Raw genomic sequence first — 16,585 nt, 5'->3', positions numbered from 1 at the left:
TCTTCTTATCGTTTTATGCCTCATCTCTAACTTTCCCTATCTACACAATTGTGAAACGTCCAATAAAAAAAATACAAACAGCGGTTAACCCTTATAAACATTTGACCATCACTGACATGACAGTTGCCTCTGAACAACTTTATCAAAACAGAGGCAGAGAGCTCGCCTGGCCTCAAGCAGAACTGTTAAGAGCACAGAAGAACACAACAGCAAACTCTGACGCACAAAGAAAGTTTTTTGCATCCTCTGTTCAGGAGTATGAACGTAATGAGGTGTCAATATCAGATCGTGATAATCATCTCTCTGCTTTGACGCTGTGCAGCCACTCTGTCTATCAGTCAAAGAACGCTTCATCTGATTTTAATAGTATCTGCAAGATAAATATCACATGCAAAACGGCAAATGGGAGAGGATGTGGACCGTTTGAGCATATCAGACTCTTAACTGCCACGTTTCATCTCCCCTCATCTAATAGAGTTCTTCATCTGGGAAGGCAGGTTTGAAGAAGAAAAGAATGAATTTGCTTTCAAACTTCATAATCAGACTCAATGAGAACGCATCACTGGTGGCGGATGTGAAAGAGAAAGTACAAGAAATGAAAAGAAAGAATGAACTGTCGGCCTCATTCCACCAGTAAACTCAGATTCGAAGTTAATGATGTGCAGCCACTTTGCACTGTAATAGATGCCACAACAAATGAATCACACTTTTGTCAAGACCGTGTTTCTCCATGTAAAACAGGGCAGGAACTGTGTGCCATCGAACTAAGTAGTTCTTTATTTTATTTATTATTCATTTTAGTGAATTTATGTCTGTCTTGTTTTCTCAGTTCTAGTGGGGTTTTTTCCTTCTTTAGAACTTTAGTTTTGTCTGGTCAGCCATTAGATTTTGATTCTTGATAAAAATCAATTAATGCTTAAAATATATTAAAAATAATAGCTATTTAGCTTAATAGCTATTTTGGTTAATTTTAATTGTTTTCCTTTTAACAAATAATATATGATTGACATGTATTCTCAACATTTTTATATAGAAGACCTCAGCTGAGGTCTTGTCTTTGGGTTTTGAGAGAATGGACAAAATATTTAAACAATTCTATACAGCGGCTGCTCCTATGACTTCCATAGTATTTTTATTTTATTTTTTAAGAAAGGATAATTCAATCAAACAGCAATAAATTCAATATGATTACTGTACATTACTGTATGTCAATTCAGTTGTTTTTTAAAGTAACACTGTAAAATTCTAGATAAAACAAAGTTTTTCAGTTTTCTATTAAATAATTGTATTATTATTATTATTATTATTATTATTATTATTATTTCTAAACAAATTTCTAAATTCGTTTTAAATCCGTTTTAATCGATTTATTTAAATTGGCAGTTTCTACTGATTTAAAATGAATCGAACTCTAATGCCATTTGCTACTAAGAATCATTAGTCTTGGACTTGAATCATAACTGGCACATAAAACCTCATAAATTTATTGCAAAATTATCAACTGTAGCTTAATTTTAGATTCACCAATAAAAATGGTAAAATGGAACATATACTGTCCAAACTTACTCTAAAAATACACTGAATTACACATATCACAACAAATATTACAGCTAACACGACTTAACTCAGTCAAGATACGTTCATATTTTTTCCAGACAATTATCTTAAAAAGAGTTTTGATGTTAGTAATGTCATTTTATTACAGACTGTGTGAGACGTGGCCTGGTTGAGAGTGTAAAAGCACATATTGCATGGCAGTGCTCAGCTCTTCTTCTTATCGTTTTATGCCTCATCTCTAACTTTCCCTATCTACACAATTGTGAAACGTCCAATAAAAAAAAAAATACAAACAGCGGTTAACCCTTATAAACATTTGACCATCACTGACATGACAGTTGCCTCTGAACAACTTTATCAAAACAGAGGCAGAGAGCTCGCCTGGCCTCAAGCAGAACTGTTAAGAGCACAGAAGAACACAACAGCAAACTCTGACGCACAAAGGAAGTTTTTTGCATCCTCTGTTCAGGAGTATGAACGTAATGAGGTGTCAATATCAGATTGTGATAATCATCTCTCTGCTTTGACGCTGTGCAGCCACTCTGTCTATCAGTCAAAGAACGCTTCATCTGATTTTAATAGTATCTGCAAGATAAATATCACATGCAAAACGGCAAATGGGAGAGGATGTGGACCGTTTGAGCATATCAGACTCTTAACTGCCACGTTTCATCTCCCCTCATCTAATAGAGTTCTTCATCTGGGAAGGCAGGTTTGAAGAAGAAAAGAATGAATTTGCTTTCAAACTTCATAATCAGACTCAATGAGAACGCATCACTGGTGGCGGATGTGAAAGAGAAAGTACAAGAAATGAAAAGAAAGAATGAACTGTCGGCCTCATTCCACCAGTAAACTCAGATTCGAAGTTAATGATGTGCAGCCACTTTGCACTGTAATAGATGCCACAACAAATGAATCACACTTTTGTCAAGACCGTGTTTCTCCATGTAAAACAGGGCAGGAACTGTGTGCCATCGAACTAAGTAGTTCTTTATTTATTTATTATTCATTTTAGTGAATTTATGTCTGTCTTGTTTTCTCAGTTCTAGTGGGGGTTTTTTTTCCTTCTTTAGAACTTTAGTTTTGTCTGGTCAGCCATTAGATTTTGATTCTTGATAAAAATCAATTAATGCTTAAAAATATATTAAAAATAATAGCTATTTAGCTTAATAGCTATTTTGGTTAATTTTAATTGTTTTCCTTTTTAACAAATAATATATGATTGACATGTATTCTCAACATTTTTATATAGAAGACCTCAGCTGAGGTCTTGTCTTTGGGTTTTGAGAGAATGGACAAAATATTTAAACAATTCTATACAGCGGCTGCTCCCTATGACTTCCATAGTATTTTTATTTATTTTTTCACGGTCTCTTTTGTGTTCATCAGAAGAAAGAAAGTCACAGAGGTTTGGAACAATTTGAGGGTGAGCAAACTATTTTTTTTTTCTTCAGGATTTTCATTTTTAGGTGAGACTCATATTAGACTCATATTAGTAATTAACTTGGTCTCCAAATTATAGATTCATTATGAACAAGTCTTTAGGGCTACAAGCAAACATATTTTCTGATTAGACGTCTAATCATTTGTTTATTATTATTTATTAATTCATGAAAATAACCTAATAAAATGAATTATAGAAACTAACTTGTGTAAAAATAGAAATATATTACCAAAAACCCCATTTTAGATGTAAAATTAACTTGCAGCAAAAGAAAAAAAATTCTAAAATTATCTATAACATTATTTAGTCATTTCACGTTGATCTGCATCCCATCTTAAAATGAACTTTACACAAATTAAACGTTAAAGAAATGGTCGGAGTTAAACTTTAAAAAAAAAAGTTAAAAGTTGTTGGATTCACTCACTTCCCTCAGTATAACTAGGTTGTTAGAACAAAAATTATTTTTGTATGTTTATTTAACAATAAATAAATGGCATTTAAAAAAATACACTGTTACACTGTATTTTGTAATTGCTTTAGCAATTAAGCAAAAAAGGCCACTTAAAAATGTTCTTGACTGATGCCGGCAAAGAGCTTAAAGAGAATTTACGAAAAGTGTAAAGAGACAAATGACTTCTCTGTAAATTGAAGGAAAGCAGGTGATGGATTACCTAATGGCATGGGAATCTCCAGCTCAGTGAAGTATCTAACATTAGCATTTTATGGAGAATGCTTCCCCTCAGAGCGTCTCTCCCAGGGAACCAGTAACGGCGATGGCTGCCATGGAAAGCTCGGGTTGTTCTTCAAAGTCAGCTGGCAGCAGGACTCAGTGCTCATTCTTTGACTCGCTCTGTGTGCGCGATGAGAATTTGGCCTGAGAACAACGACTTAGAGCCAGGAATCCAAAGAAGCAACAAACAGTCTAGGAGCAAAACAAGGAACCCTGCACCGAGCCCCCCGCACAGGCCCTGTCAGACACACTGGCCCCAGGCATACACTTGCTATAATTCCCCTCTTCCTGCTGCCGCTACACACAACCACGTTCCGCAGCTGATACTGCTCACTCGCCTGCCATCACATTAATCTAAAATAGCTCCAAGGAACGGTTGGAGACTTTTTTTCGGATTTTCACAAATATTTACTTGCCTGCAAATTACCAAGGAGGGGTGTATAAATGTACATGGAACTGGAGTACACACTGAAATTTTCAAATTGAAATAAATTTGTAGTCTTTTTACAACAAATATGAAAATATTTATAATAATAACACTACTGTGTAAAGGTATAGGGTCAGTAAGGGCGTTTAAAGAATGTATTATTTTTATTCAGCAAGTGATAGTAAGAAAAACAAACTGCACTGTACAATAATAAAGCTGTTTTGTGTAAATTTGCTCACTTGACGTGCACTACCATGGTAAACAGCTCTGATACATCATTCTCATCCTTAACCTCTATACTATAATGGTCACTGGACATATACTGTATACCTCATTCTCTGTATAATGAACCGTCTATATTTGTACTCCATTTACACTGAGCTGGTCTCTGCTTTCTCTAAGACAACTGTCTCTATGCACTTTTTTACAGAACCATAGTAATATTTTATATATACACAACTATATTTATAAACTGTACTATTTGCACTTCTGGTTGGATGCAAAATGCATTTCATTGTCTCTGCTGAATCTAACCTAATCTAAAGACATTGTAATGTTACAAAAGATTTCTATTTCAAATAGATTATGTTCTTTTGTTCATCAAAAAAAAATAATTGTTTTCACAAATATTAAGTAGCACAGCTGTTTTCAACATTGATAATAATAAGAAATGATTCTTGAGCACCACATCAGCATATTAGAATGATTTCTGAAGGATCATGTGACAGTGAAGACTGAAGGCAATATAAGAATGTCTAAAACGGCACATGCCTGAGAAAATGCCTCAGTAATTTTACCAATAAATGTATAAATTAAACATTCTTCAAAGAGAAGTTGTTTAATTCCTTCTGCAGCACAGATTTGCTAAAAATAAACCATTATAATGGTGTACTTTCAAAGGTTATTATGACTTCAGTTAAGGCACCTAAGATAAATATCTGTAGAGATATATATATATATATATATATATGTGCACATATTACTTTTGTTTTTGTATGCAAACACACGCTCTGACAGTACGTATGACAGCTACAGAAACCAAGCAATGGGAATGTTCTGCTTTCAAGTGAAGTCAGAGTTCCTTCAGTGAATAGGCGTCTGGGGACCGCTCACATCTCGCAGAACGGGTGGGTTGTGTCATGAGTACCTAATTCACCATGGTTCATTTACTTCAGAAATGGCCTTAAATGCCAGTAGTTTTACTGAATGAATAGATAAATGAATGACCCATGGTGAATACCGAATATATAACATTTCCCTAGTAATCAGTTTAGAATGAGTCACTCTCTAAAAAAAAACTTCTGGTCATTTGAGTTTGTTTTAGACGAATTCTATAAAATCATCTGACATCAGACTGTGCACTGCACGCACATCTTCACTCACGCAAGTAAGATTCTGCAAGTACTGTACAGAATACAATTATGTCGCTATGGTCACTATTGCGTCAATGCCACAACTAAATGACCCCCAAAGCCTGTACCTGATAGGTCGCCAGGGTTTCCATGGCAATTGACACTCAGATTTTCACTGGAACAGCAGGATAAAATACAAGGAAGTGTCTGTCTCACCGGTCGAATTTAATCCAACAAGTTTGTCCAGACCACACAGGACTTCTACACAAAAGATTCAGTCAATGCACAGAGGAAGGAACAAACAAAAAAAAACAACAACAAAAAAAAAAAACTACAAAAGGCTTCATAGGATTACCGTTTTATTTATTTAAATGTTTTATTCATGGTGAAATTACAGTAGTAATTTTTATTTACTAAATGTAACTATATTTTTCAAATTAGTGTAATGTTTTTATTTTTTCTTAAAAAGTAGCATTGAAAAGACCTATTCATTGTAGTGAATCAGTTCATTCATGGTTCAAGTTTAAAAACAAAAACTATTCACAGATATCCTATTCACTATTCATGGCGGTATCCTTTCAAAATGTACTAATATGTACCATTTGGGTACTAATATGTACACTTTAGGTATCTGCACTCTTTAGGGGTAAATAAGGTACAAAGGTGTAAGGGTACCGCTGAAGTGCCAGCTTTTACCTTTTTCCTACTGCATTTTAGGTCTTCGGTCACACTTAATTTAAGGTCCAATTCTCGCTATTAACAAACCATTAACTACGACTTTGCCTCAATAAAGTTCTAATTTGCTGCTCATTAATAGTTAGTAAGGTAGTTGTTACATTTAGGTATTAGGTAGGATTAGGGATGTAGAATATGGTCGTGCAGAATATGTGCTTTAACAGTTAAAAAAAAAAGTCAGTATTTGTTATACTAATTTGTTATACTAATAAGCAATAGTTAATAGTGAGAATTGGTCCCTATTCTATAAGTGTTACCAGGTCTTATTTATTATGTGTGGAAAGTCTGTTAAATCCTTGTGATCTTCACCTACCACTTGTTGTACTTCACTAGCTTTACCGATAAATACAGCAAGAGATAGTTTTTGATAGCACAGTAACTCAATAAAGTAGCATGACTAAAGTTGAACTACTTTAAGTGATTAGTATTTGGACTGTGTTGTGTACATGGAAACCTACAGCCCCACAGAAACAAAAAAAAACATTCAAAATATCCGGCTGCGAGCTCAGGGCTGTGGTACAGGCATAACGTGACAGAGGACCCTGAAGCTCATCTCTCAGATGGCCGGGGAGATGGAATTCCGAGCAGCGGTCAAGTCATGCCCTGAAAAACAAACACCACTGGGCATGTGTCAGCTCTCAAACACACGCACACATGAACACGTACAACTGATGCCTCAGTTCTGTTTGAGAAGAACATGTTTCCGACAGTATCGAGGCAGGCTGGGGGAGAAGAACTGCTATATCACTTGACATAGGGTCTTATTGGAAAGTCAATATAAAATCCAGTGAGAAATAGTGTTTTAGAAATTTCTAAACTGGAGTAAACGAGATGGAGTGTCTTTTTAAAAGCAAAACTAGAGAGTGGCTTGCTGGTTAATACATGTTTTTGGACACATTATACAGCATTTCTGAAGCTGTTTCCCCTTCTTTTCACTATTGTTTTCTGTCTCTTATCCATGTGTCCTTATCAACAAGGTGTAAAAAAAGGCCAAAGCCCCAAGCTAATTCTAACTTCAGCTAATTTCAGCTTGATAACACTCTTCAAAATGCTCCATTAAAAAATTGTGTTTTGTTTGGGGACTTAAAGAGAAAAACACAAATACAGCAATTAATTTTAACATGCTAGATGAAACAGTAAACGTTCACACATGTTAATTATTATTTTGGATTTCTTTTGATTATATTTTTCTTTGACATCAAATTAATTTATAAACTTAAAGTTAAAATACTAGATATCAGTCATATTTGTTAAAGGTCTATGCATAGTGGTCGACCGATATATAGCCAAGGCCGATATATCGGCCGATATTGGGCATTTTTCAAATATCGGCATTGGCCAATAAGTTTTTCTGTTTGGCCGATGCGTTCAAGGAGACTTTTATTTTGACGGCACTGAGAACGGCAGTGTCTGAGCACACAGTGCTCACATCTCCCTCTGTTTACTCTCATCGTTAACAGTTCTGTCTAATATGGATAAAAGTCTGTCTAACAATCAGACAGAACTATTGAACAAAGGAATTAAAATGTATACAAAAATGTATTATAACGATCGCTTTTATATTATTAGCAACAGAAAGGCAAACATTATAATACTTTCTCGTTTGCTGTCAGCATTTAGCAAATATGCATTTACATCATTTAAATAAATCTTTGAAAGTCTAATGAACATTTCATTTCACAAACCTTGCAGACTGGTTGTGAGATCTTGTGAAGTGTGCATTTGAATGCTTTAAACTTTAAACTCGTGATTTCAAATTATGCTGCGCTTCATGCATTTGCCCACTGTCATATTCATGTCATTTTCACTGTGTGCTGTATGTAAAAATGAGTGTTACCTTGGCATTATTTGAAAAAATATGATTCCCAATTCACATAAACTTCCCAGAATACTGAGTGCCCAGTTGGTTACAGTGTTTATTTCCTTTTTAATTATATATTTTTTTTAAATGTTTATTTATTTGTAAAAAATACTTTGTCATCTAAAGTATAAGTATGTTTATTTTTACACAAAATTATATCGGCTTTATATCGGCCACCCTGCTTTCCAAGATTTTGGCTTCGGCTGTCAAAAAAAGATATCGGTTGACCATTAGTCTACAGGCCTGCTCACACAATAACAAATATTGTGTAAATATATGCGATGCGGAAAATTTAGTGCAACTAGTAAGATTTGCGTTTGATGAACCACTACTTCCACAGAGATTCTGAATCCATCTCGAAGTCAATTTCCTATGAAGCCATGGGAAAGGAGCTGTGAAAGGCAGTGAAGTGACGCAACTGGTATAGGTCACATGACAAAACCAACATGGTGGGTGAAGTACATTGGGATTACATTCATACTATATAGAACACACTTCATTATGACTGCGAGGTTCATTACTCATGAAATGTATGTAGAACCTACTCAGAATGCGATTTCAGATGAATCCAGAAGTGGCTCTCTGGTGTCTGTACTCTTGTATTTTGGTGTTATTTGATTTACACCCTAGCAAATACAAAACTCTGAATGACTGTTTGAAAATATGTAAATACCGTTTGACTTTTTTCGACAGTCAGGTATCAGAAGTAGCAAAGACTCTATACTTGGGAATGGGAGAAAGTGCAACGCGCAATATGGCGGGATAGTCCCGCCTTCTAAATGAAAGAGCCAGTTGTTGATTGGTAAAGTCATTGCGTCACTGCAGTGGCCGTTAGAATCTCCGGTTCCCATAGAAACCTGGAGCTGGTCCAGCAGCTGTGCATGCACACAGTCATAAGCGTGTTGGAGCTGCGCATGCGCATTGGCTGGCCTAGCCTGAAAAATAAGCTATTTAAACGCTATTTGAGCATAAGAAACAACATTCATGGGGCAGATTTTGTTGCTGATTTGAAATATGTAATTTAAATCGCGAGTTCAGCGAGCCGTTTTTGAGATTTCAGGATTCCCCCATTCATTTAGATAGGACTTGGTCTTGTCTGAGCTGCCCAGAGGCATTGCACATATGGCGGCCGAGTGAACGGACTTTCCTTAAAAGGGACTTTGGAAGCAGAAAGCTGTGCAGCATTTTATATACAGGAGTAACCAGGGTATTTCTGCTTTTCTGTAAGCGCCACCTACTGTCAGAGATTGAATTTACATTTTCATTCAGCCCATCTGCCTTTTTCACACATATCTCTGAACAGCCGAATCATATGCAGAAATCAGGCTGAATTTTCATTTAAAACATTCATGGTGATGTGAAGAGGCCTTATGCCTACTTTGTTTTAACAAATAAATCATACGCATGAATGAATTGTTCACAATAATATCAATAACGTGTTTAGAAAATAAATAGTGTGAACTTTAATTTCATTCAGTAAGCCAAACAGACCATGACATTAAAAAATAACGTAAAAATGTTAAAGTGTCTTAGTGTCACCTGCTCAACGCTGCAGCATCAGCAAATAAAAGCTCATAATCTCAAATGGGCTTTTACCCATCTATCTCTCTTTCTCTGCTGTGGGTTTATGTACCTTATAGATCTATTGACTGAGTGTGTTTAACAACAGGTTTCTGAAGTAGTGCTGTCAAACAATTAAACGTGATTAATCGCATCCAAAATAAAAGTTTTTGTTTACATATATATGTGTGTGTACTGTGTATATTTATTATGTATATATAAATACTAGGGATGATGTACCATAGAGCAAAAAAAAAAAAAAAATGAACAGTGAAAGTAACAAAAACTTGTAAAATACATTTTAATGGTAAGTGTGAGCAAGTGTGAAAATAAGTAAGTGTGAAAATAACTGAATGATATACAGTCAAACCAAATATCACTCAAGACACCAGATATAATTTTTGAATTTTTTTTTTAATAGTGGGTGCAGGACACTATAGTTCATTTAAGTAAATGAGGATAGCAAAATAAACTGTGACATATTATAACCAAAAATTCGGTTTCACTTTATTTTGATGGTCCCTTTAACACATTCTATTGACTATAAGTAATGTTGCACCTACATTTCTACTAACTCTCATTAGAGTGTTAGTAGTGTATTAGATGACTGGTAGGGTTAGGGTTAGATTAAGTTGACACAATAAAGTGTTACCAAAAATTCTTCATACAGTGGACTACCAGTAAAATTTATACAAATTTGGGACCAAAAATTATTCAGACCGAGTCTGGGAAAAAATTTAATTCAGGTTTGCATGAACCTGGTTGACAGCATGCCCAGGAGACTACCGGCTGTCATTAAGGCTAAGGGTTGCCAAACGAAGTATTGATAGTTGTGTAAATATTGTCATACTAACAGCTGTCTGAATAATTTTTGGTTGATTGTAATCCATTATATACCTTTCTATCAAAGTTATCTGACATTATCAAGCTGAATTTGTTATGACAAAGTTTAACTCTTGAGTTCTTGTCATATTTTATTACCATTTTCTAAACTATAGCGAATAAACTGTGATAATGTGAGAAATGCTGAAGGTGTCTGAATAAATTTTGGTTTGACTGTATCGATTTGATAAATTAAGTTAACCAACTAACATTATACATACTCTTTTAGTTTATGTACCCAATATGTAAAAAATGTACAAATGCAATGAAAATATCGGTACTCGGTATCGGCAAGTACCAAAAATATAAGTATCGTATCGGGCGAGTACTGGAAAAAGTGGTATCGGTGCATCCCTAATAAATACACACACATGCATACATCATACATACATACATATATATACACAGTGGGGCAAAAAAGTATTTAGTCAGCCACCAATTGTGCAAGTTCTCCCACTTAAAAAGATGAGAGAGGCCTGTAATTTTCATCATAGGTATACCTCAACTATCAGAGACAAAATGAGAAAAATCACATTGTAGGATTTTTAAAGAATTAATTGGTAAATTCCTCGGTAAAATAAGTATTTGGTCACCTACAAACAAGCAAGATTTCTGGCTCTCACAGACCTGTAACAACTTATTTAAGAGGCTCCTGTGCCTCCACGCGCTACCTGTATTAATGGCATCTGTTTGAACTCATTATCAGTATAAAAGACACCTGTCCACAACCTCAAACAGTCCAACTCCAAACTCCACCATGGCCAAGACCAAAGAGCTGTCAAAGGACACCAGAAACAAAATTGCAGACCTGCACCAGGCTGGGAAGACTGAATCTGCAATAGGTAAGCAGCTTGGTGTGAAGAAATCAACTGTGGGAGCAATTATTAGAAAATGGAAGACATACAAGACCACTGATAATCTCCATCGATCTGGGGCTCCACGGAAGATCTCACCCCGTGGGGTCAAAATGATCACAAGAATTGTGAGCAAAAATCCCAGAACCACATGGGGGGACCTAGTGAATGACCTGCAGAGAGCTGGGACCAAAGTAACAAAGGCTACCATCAGTAACACACTGCGCCAGGGACTCAAATCCTGCAGTGCCAGACGTGTCCCCTGCTTAAGCCAGTACATGTCCAGGCCCGTATGAAGTTTGCTAGAGAGCATTTGGATGATCCAGAAGAGGATTGGGAGAATGTCATATGGTCAGATGAAACCAAAATAGAACTTCTTGGTAAAAACTCAACTTGTCGTGTTTGGAGGAGAAAGAATGCTGAGTTGCATCCAAAGAACACCATACCTACTGTGAAGCATGGGGGTGGAAACATCATGCTTTGGGGCTGTTTTTCTGCAAAGGGACCAGGATGACTGATCTGTGTAAACGAAAGAATGAATGGGGCCATGTATCATGAGATTTTGAGTGAAAACCTCCTTCCATCAGCAAGGGCATTGAAGATGAAACGTGGCTGGGTCTTTCAGCATGACAATGATCCCAAAGACACCGCCTGGCAACGAAGGAGTGGCTTCAGAAGAAGCATTTCAAGGTCCTGGAGTGACCTAGCCAGTCTCCAGATCTCAACCCCATCGAAAATCTTTGGAGGGAGTTGAAAGTATTTTGGCCCTAACCTTATGGGCCAAAATACCAGCAACAGTGTGTGAAAACCTTGAGAAGACTTACAGAAAACGTTTGACCTCTGTCATTGCCAACAAAGGGTATATAACAAAGTATTGAGATGAAATTTTGTTATTGACCAAATACTTATTTTCCACCATAATTTGCAAATAAATTCTTTAAAAATCCTACAATGTGATTTTCTGGATTTTTTTCTCATTTTGTCTCTCATAGTTGAGGTATACCTATGATGAAAATTACAGGCCTCTCTCATCTTTTTAAGTGGGAGAACTTGCACAATTGGTGGCTGACTAAATACTTTTTGCCCCACTGTATATATACACACATATACATACATATATATATATATATATATTATATATACTGTATATACATAATTGATATATATACATATATATATATATATATATATATATATATATATATATATATATATATATATATATATATATTTTTTTATATATTTATATATATATATATTTATATATATATATATTTATATATATATATATATATATATATATATATATATATATATATATATATATATATATATATATATATATATATATATATATATATATATATATATACACATACATATATATATATATATATATTATATATACTGTATATACATAATTGATATATATATATATATATATATATATATATTTATATATATATATATATATATATATATATATATATATATATATATATATATATATATATATATATATATATATATATATATATATATATATATATATATATATATATATATATATATATATATATATATATATATATATATATATATATATATATATATATATATATATATATATATACATATACAGTGCCCTCCATAAGTATTGGAACAGTGAAGACAAAATTGCTCTGTTGGCTGTGGAGTCAAGACATTTACAAATATGATTAAAAGATGAATATAAGACAAAACTACAGAATGTCACATTTTATTATTGGGTGATTCAACACAGACCAATATTTTGGATGCGATTAATCATTAGACAGTACCATACTGAAGAAAAAAAATCTAACCTCAGATTTCAAGTATTGGACTTCCAACTACACAGCACACAGGAGTGGAGAGCATAGTTTGATTGGATGAATCGGAAAAGAGGTTTGTGAGGAGGTGTACAGTGGGGAGATAATTTGTGCAAGTGGCACTATGAGCCGGCAAACACACACACACACTTAGCGCGGCACTGGCTCCCCTCCTGAGGCAATCATTACAGGGATTTGTTCTGCTTGCACTTATAGTTTTAGCAGATCAATCGGAGAAGCATGCGCTAAAACCCATTATTAGTTCTGAGGGCAACGTCTTAGTTTCGGGTGGAGAGGGGGGTGGATTGTCCGCACTGCTGCCTGTTTGAAATGTGGATCCTTAAGAAGCATCCATGACTGTGAACAACATTCCCCGGAGATGAATGAGAAAATCAATTAAGAGGTGAGAAGCGTTTAGTGCTATCAGTACACGCAAAAACAAATTCATTTAGTGTAATGGAGGCGCCTGCCCTCAGAGATCTCACTGTGACTGTGAAATAACAAGAATGTTTCATAACATCATATGAAACACATCTACCATACAATGACAGAATCATAATAGACATCTGACATGAGTCTTCATGCAAATCTAAAATTAACTTATAGGCTCCTCTTCAAAACCTAAGGCACTGCCAACAGAGGAAGCCTATATGTGTGTGTTTCCGATGCAAGATAACATCTGGTAATATTCCTGAACTGACAAATTTGTTGCAAAATGTCGCTTACTGCCAAAAATTTCCACTTGTCCATCCTTTTCTTTAAAACAAGTAAAAATCAGGGTTCCAGAGAAGTGAATAGTGCCAATTTGTTAAATGACTCAAGGTTTCAATAGTACAGCCAAAAGATGTAAATTAATGTGTTCATGTTATTTTAGACTGAAAAAGAAAAATATTTTTTAACCTTTTCTGTGCAATTATGTCCAATTTTACAACTGTTACCATGACAACGTAACATCTACAACAACTGTAAAATTATTTAAACAGCTTTACAGCTTAAATGATACACAAGCTTTAAGAGAAGAATTAATGTTAATGCTTTTATAAAAATGATAAGCTTCACATTTCTACTAAGAAATCCTTCAAGAATCAGCCCCATTCACTTGCATTGTAAATGCTTCCCATAACATTTTTCTCTCCTATATATAGGAGAGAAAAAATGTTATGGGGAAGCATTTACAATATATATATATATATATATATATATGTTTTTTTTTGTTTTTTTTTTTTCCCAGAAAATGTTTTTCCATAATGGGACCAGTGTTCAGTTGCATTAGGTGGACATAAGTTACAATTTAGCCTAGTTGTGACACACTACTAAATGTTTGTGGTTTGCACTATTAGGCTTAAATGAAACATAACTCTACATATAAACTAACCACTTACAGCAGTCTCTGACCAGTGGTTGGAATAAAACAGTAGATTTATTGAATTGCATCAATAAGCTCATGTTTTACTTGACAGAATTCCATCCTTTAGACATATATGATGGCGATGGCATAATTTACACCTTATGTAAAGAAAACATTATGTAAATAAATGAAAGCGGCTCTTCAGCACAAACCCGATCCAAGCAATCTTGTGTGCATTGATCCATGCAGTGGATGCCAAAGATTCATGTTAACAGCGAACGCAAAAATTATTTAACTCTTATCTTATCTACAGAAAACAGAGGAAAGGAGCTGCGGCATTCCATTTTGCCAAAAACTTCAACACCTATAATGCACTTTTACATCCCTCTGTTGACTGTCCGTGGGTAGAGATGCAAAACTGTGAAAGTTTGATCTGTGGTCAAAAGCCAGATGGATGGCCCAAAAAAGATGCGTTTTGCATCAACTGGCAGACTTTTGCTGATAAAAATACAGGGATATCTGGGTGCAGGTAAAATGGAGTACATATTGATCATTTGCATATATTACCGATATTTTAACAATACAAAGCTGGTTGAAAATCGGCAAACCTATCCTTTAAATGTAGAGTTAGTTATAAACTATAGTAGTTACTAAGCCACAAGTGTGGAAGTCACGTTCCATGAATGGCTAGTAGGTAATTGGACAGGATGGGTTAAAAACTGAGATTTGTGTTGTCAGGCAAGGTTTGCATAATGCATCATTCAATGAGAGAAAAAAAAGGGCATTATGTAAATAGCCAATTTTGATGTTACATTGGCATGAAAGACATTTCCATTTCACATTCCTCTTTACGTACAGTAAATTTCAAGCATTCCTAGCCTCTCAAGATCTAAAGAAGCCTGCACAGGGTGTGAGATGAAGCCTGCCCTGGGAACCTTCATGTCAGCCAGTCAGACACTGCTTCCTCTGAGTTAAGTGGAAGGGGCAATTGGGTGGCGATCTGCAAGTATGTGATTATGTAACTAAATGCATCATGTTCTGCTGTTTTTTGATTTACTGGGCTAATTGAGCAAAAGTGAGTCTGTTTCACGTAGGGAAATGAGATGGGAACTAGGCCATACATCGGAGAAATGAGATTGTGTCCTGCCGCTGGCCTCTCTGACACTCATGCCAACTTATGTAAGTTACCCGCTCTCTCTCTGTGTCTTTACGTCAGGAGTGCAGTGAGGCAGCTCTTAGTGTACAGAATGCAAAGCATTCAAAAGTTACGTAAAAGAACAAAATGAACTGGTAAGCCCAGCTCAAACCACTTTTAAACCGCAGAGAGAAAAAAAAAACATGAATGGAGTCAAGACAATATGAAAACTACACTTTAGAATTTAGTTAGAAATCTAATTAGTCTAATATCCTGTTTCTCACAACACAACGTATTAAATGTCATTATGTTCTGATTGGCTGTTGGTCTGACAGGTAGATGAATGCAGTGTTAGATTTCATGAAGTAAGATAATTAATCAGAAAAATAGGAATGACAGGAGTATTTAATCTTTACCTGATTCTTTTTCAGGAGCAAAAACAAATCACCAGATGATCACAGACCTGAATGAGAAAGACAGAAAGACGTATAAGGACATCTTGGTCAGAAAGTGACAATAATTTACATTGCAAATAGATAGATATTGTTGATTTTAATTACGATTTGATAATTATGAAATTGTCCTGTAGTATAAAAAAGAAAGAAATAACATTTTTAAACCATATATTTAAGCCACATGTACTTTTTGTACTTGTAAATTAATTAATTAGTTAATTCTTTTTGAAAAAAAGAAATTGTGAAAAAGCATCTCAGCAACTACAATATACTGTTTCCCTTCATGCATTCATAGAAATGTTATTATAAAACACTACAAAAACAATAATGTCAGTAATGTTGATGTTATGTGTCAAGTACTCAATCGTACTAGGGGGGCTGATATGATCAAAAGC

The 16,585-nt window shown here is 34.9% G+C and overlaps 1 protein-coding gene across 3 annotated transcripts in view; it reads right to left on the bottom strand.

Moving 5' to 3' along the window:
• Positions 1–16,585, bottom strand: part of lpp (LIM domain containing preferred translocation partner in lipoma) — a 218,761-nt gene that overhangs the window by 173,844 nt on the left and 28,332 nt on the right. For all 3 annotated transcript variants that reach the window (XM_058777838.1, XM_058777836.1, XM_058777837.1), the window contains exon 2: positions 16,152–16,198. The gene's annotated coding sequence lies outside the window, so the exon portion shown is untranslated. The remainder of the gene's footprint in view (positions 1–16,151; positions 16,199–16,585) is intronic.

Source organism: Onychostoma macrolepis, chromosome 06 (assembly GCF_012432095.1).
Source record: "Onychostoma macrolepis isolate SWU-2019 chromosome 06, ASM1243209v1, whole genome shotgun sequence".
NCBI classification, from domain to species: domain Eukaryota; kingdom Metazoa; phylum Chordata; class Actinopteri; order Cypriniformes; family Cyprinidae; genus Onychostoma; species Onychostoma macrolepis.
Note: the sequence above shows the minus strand (reverse complement) of the source record. Positions and strands in the feature narration are given on the sequence as shown.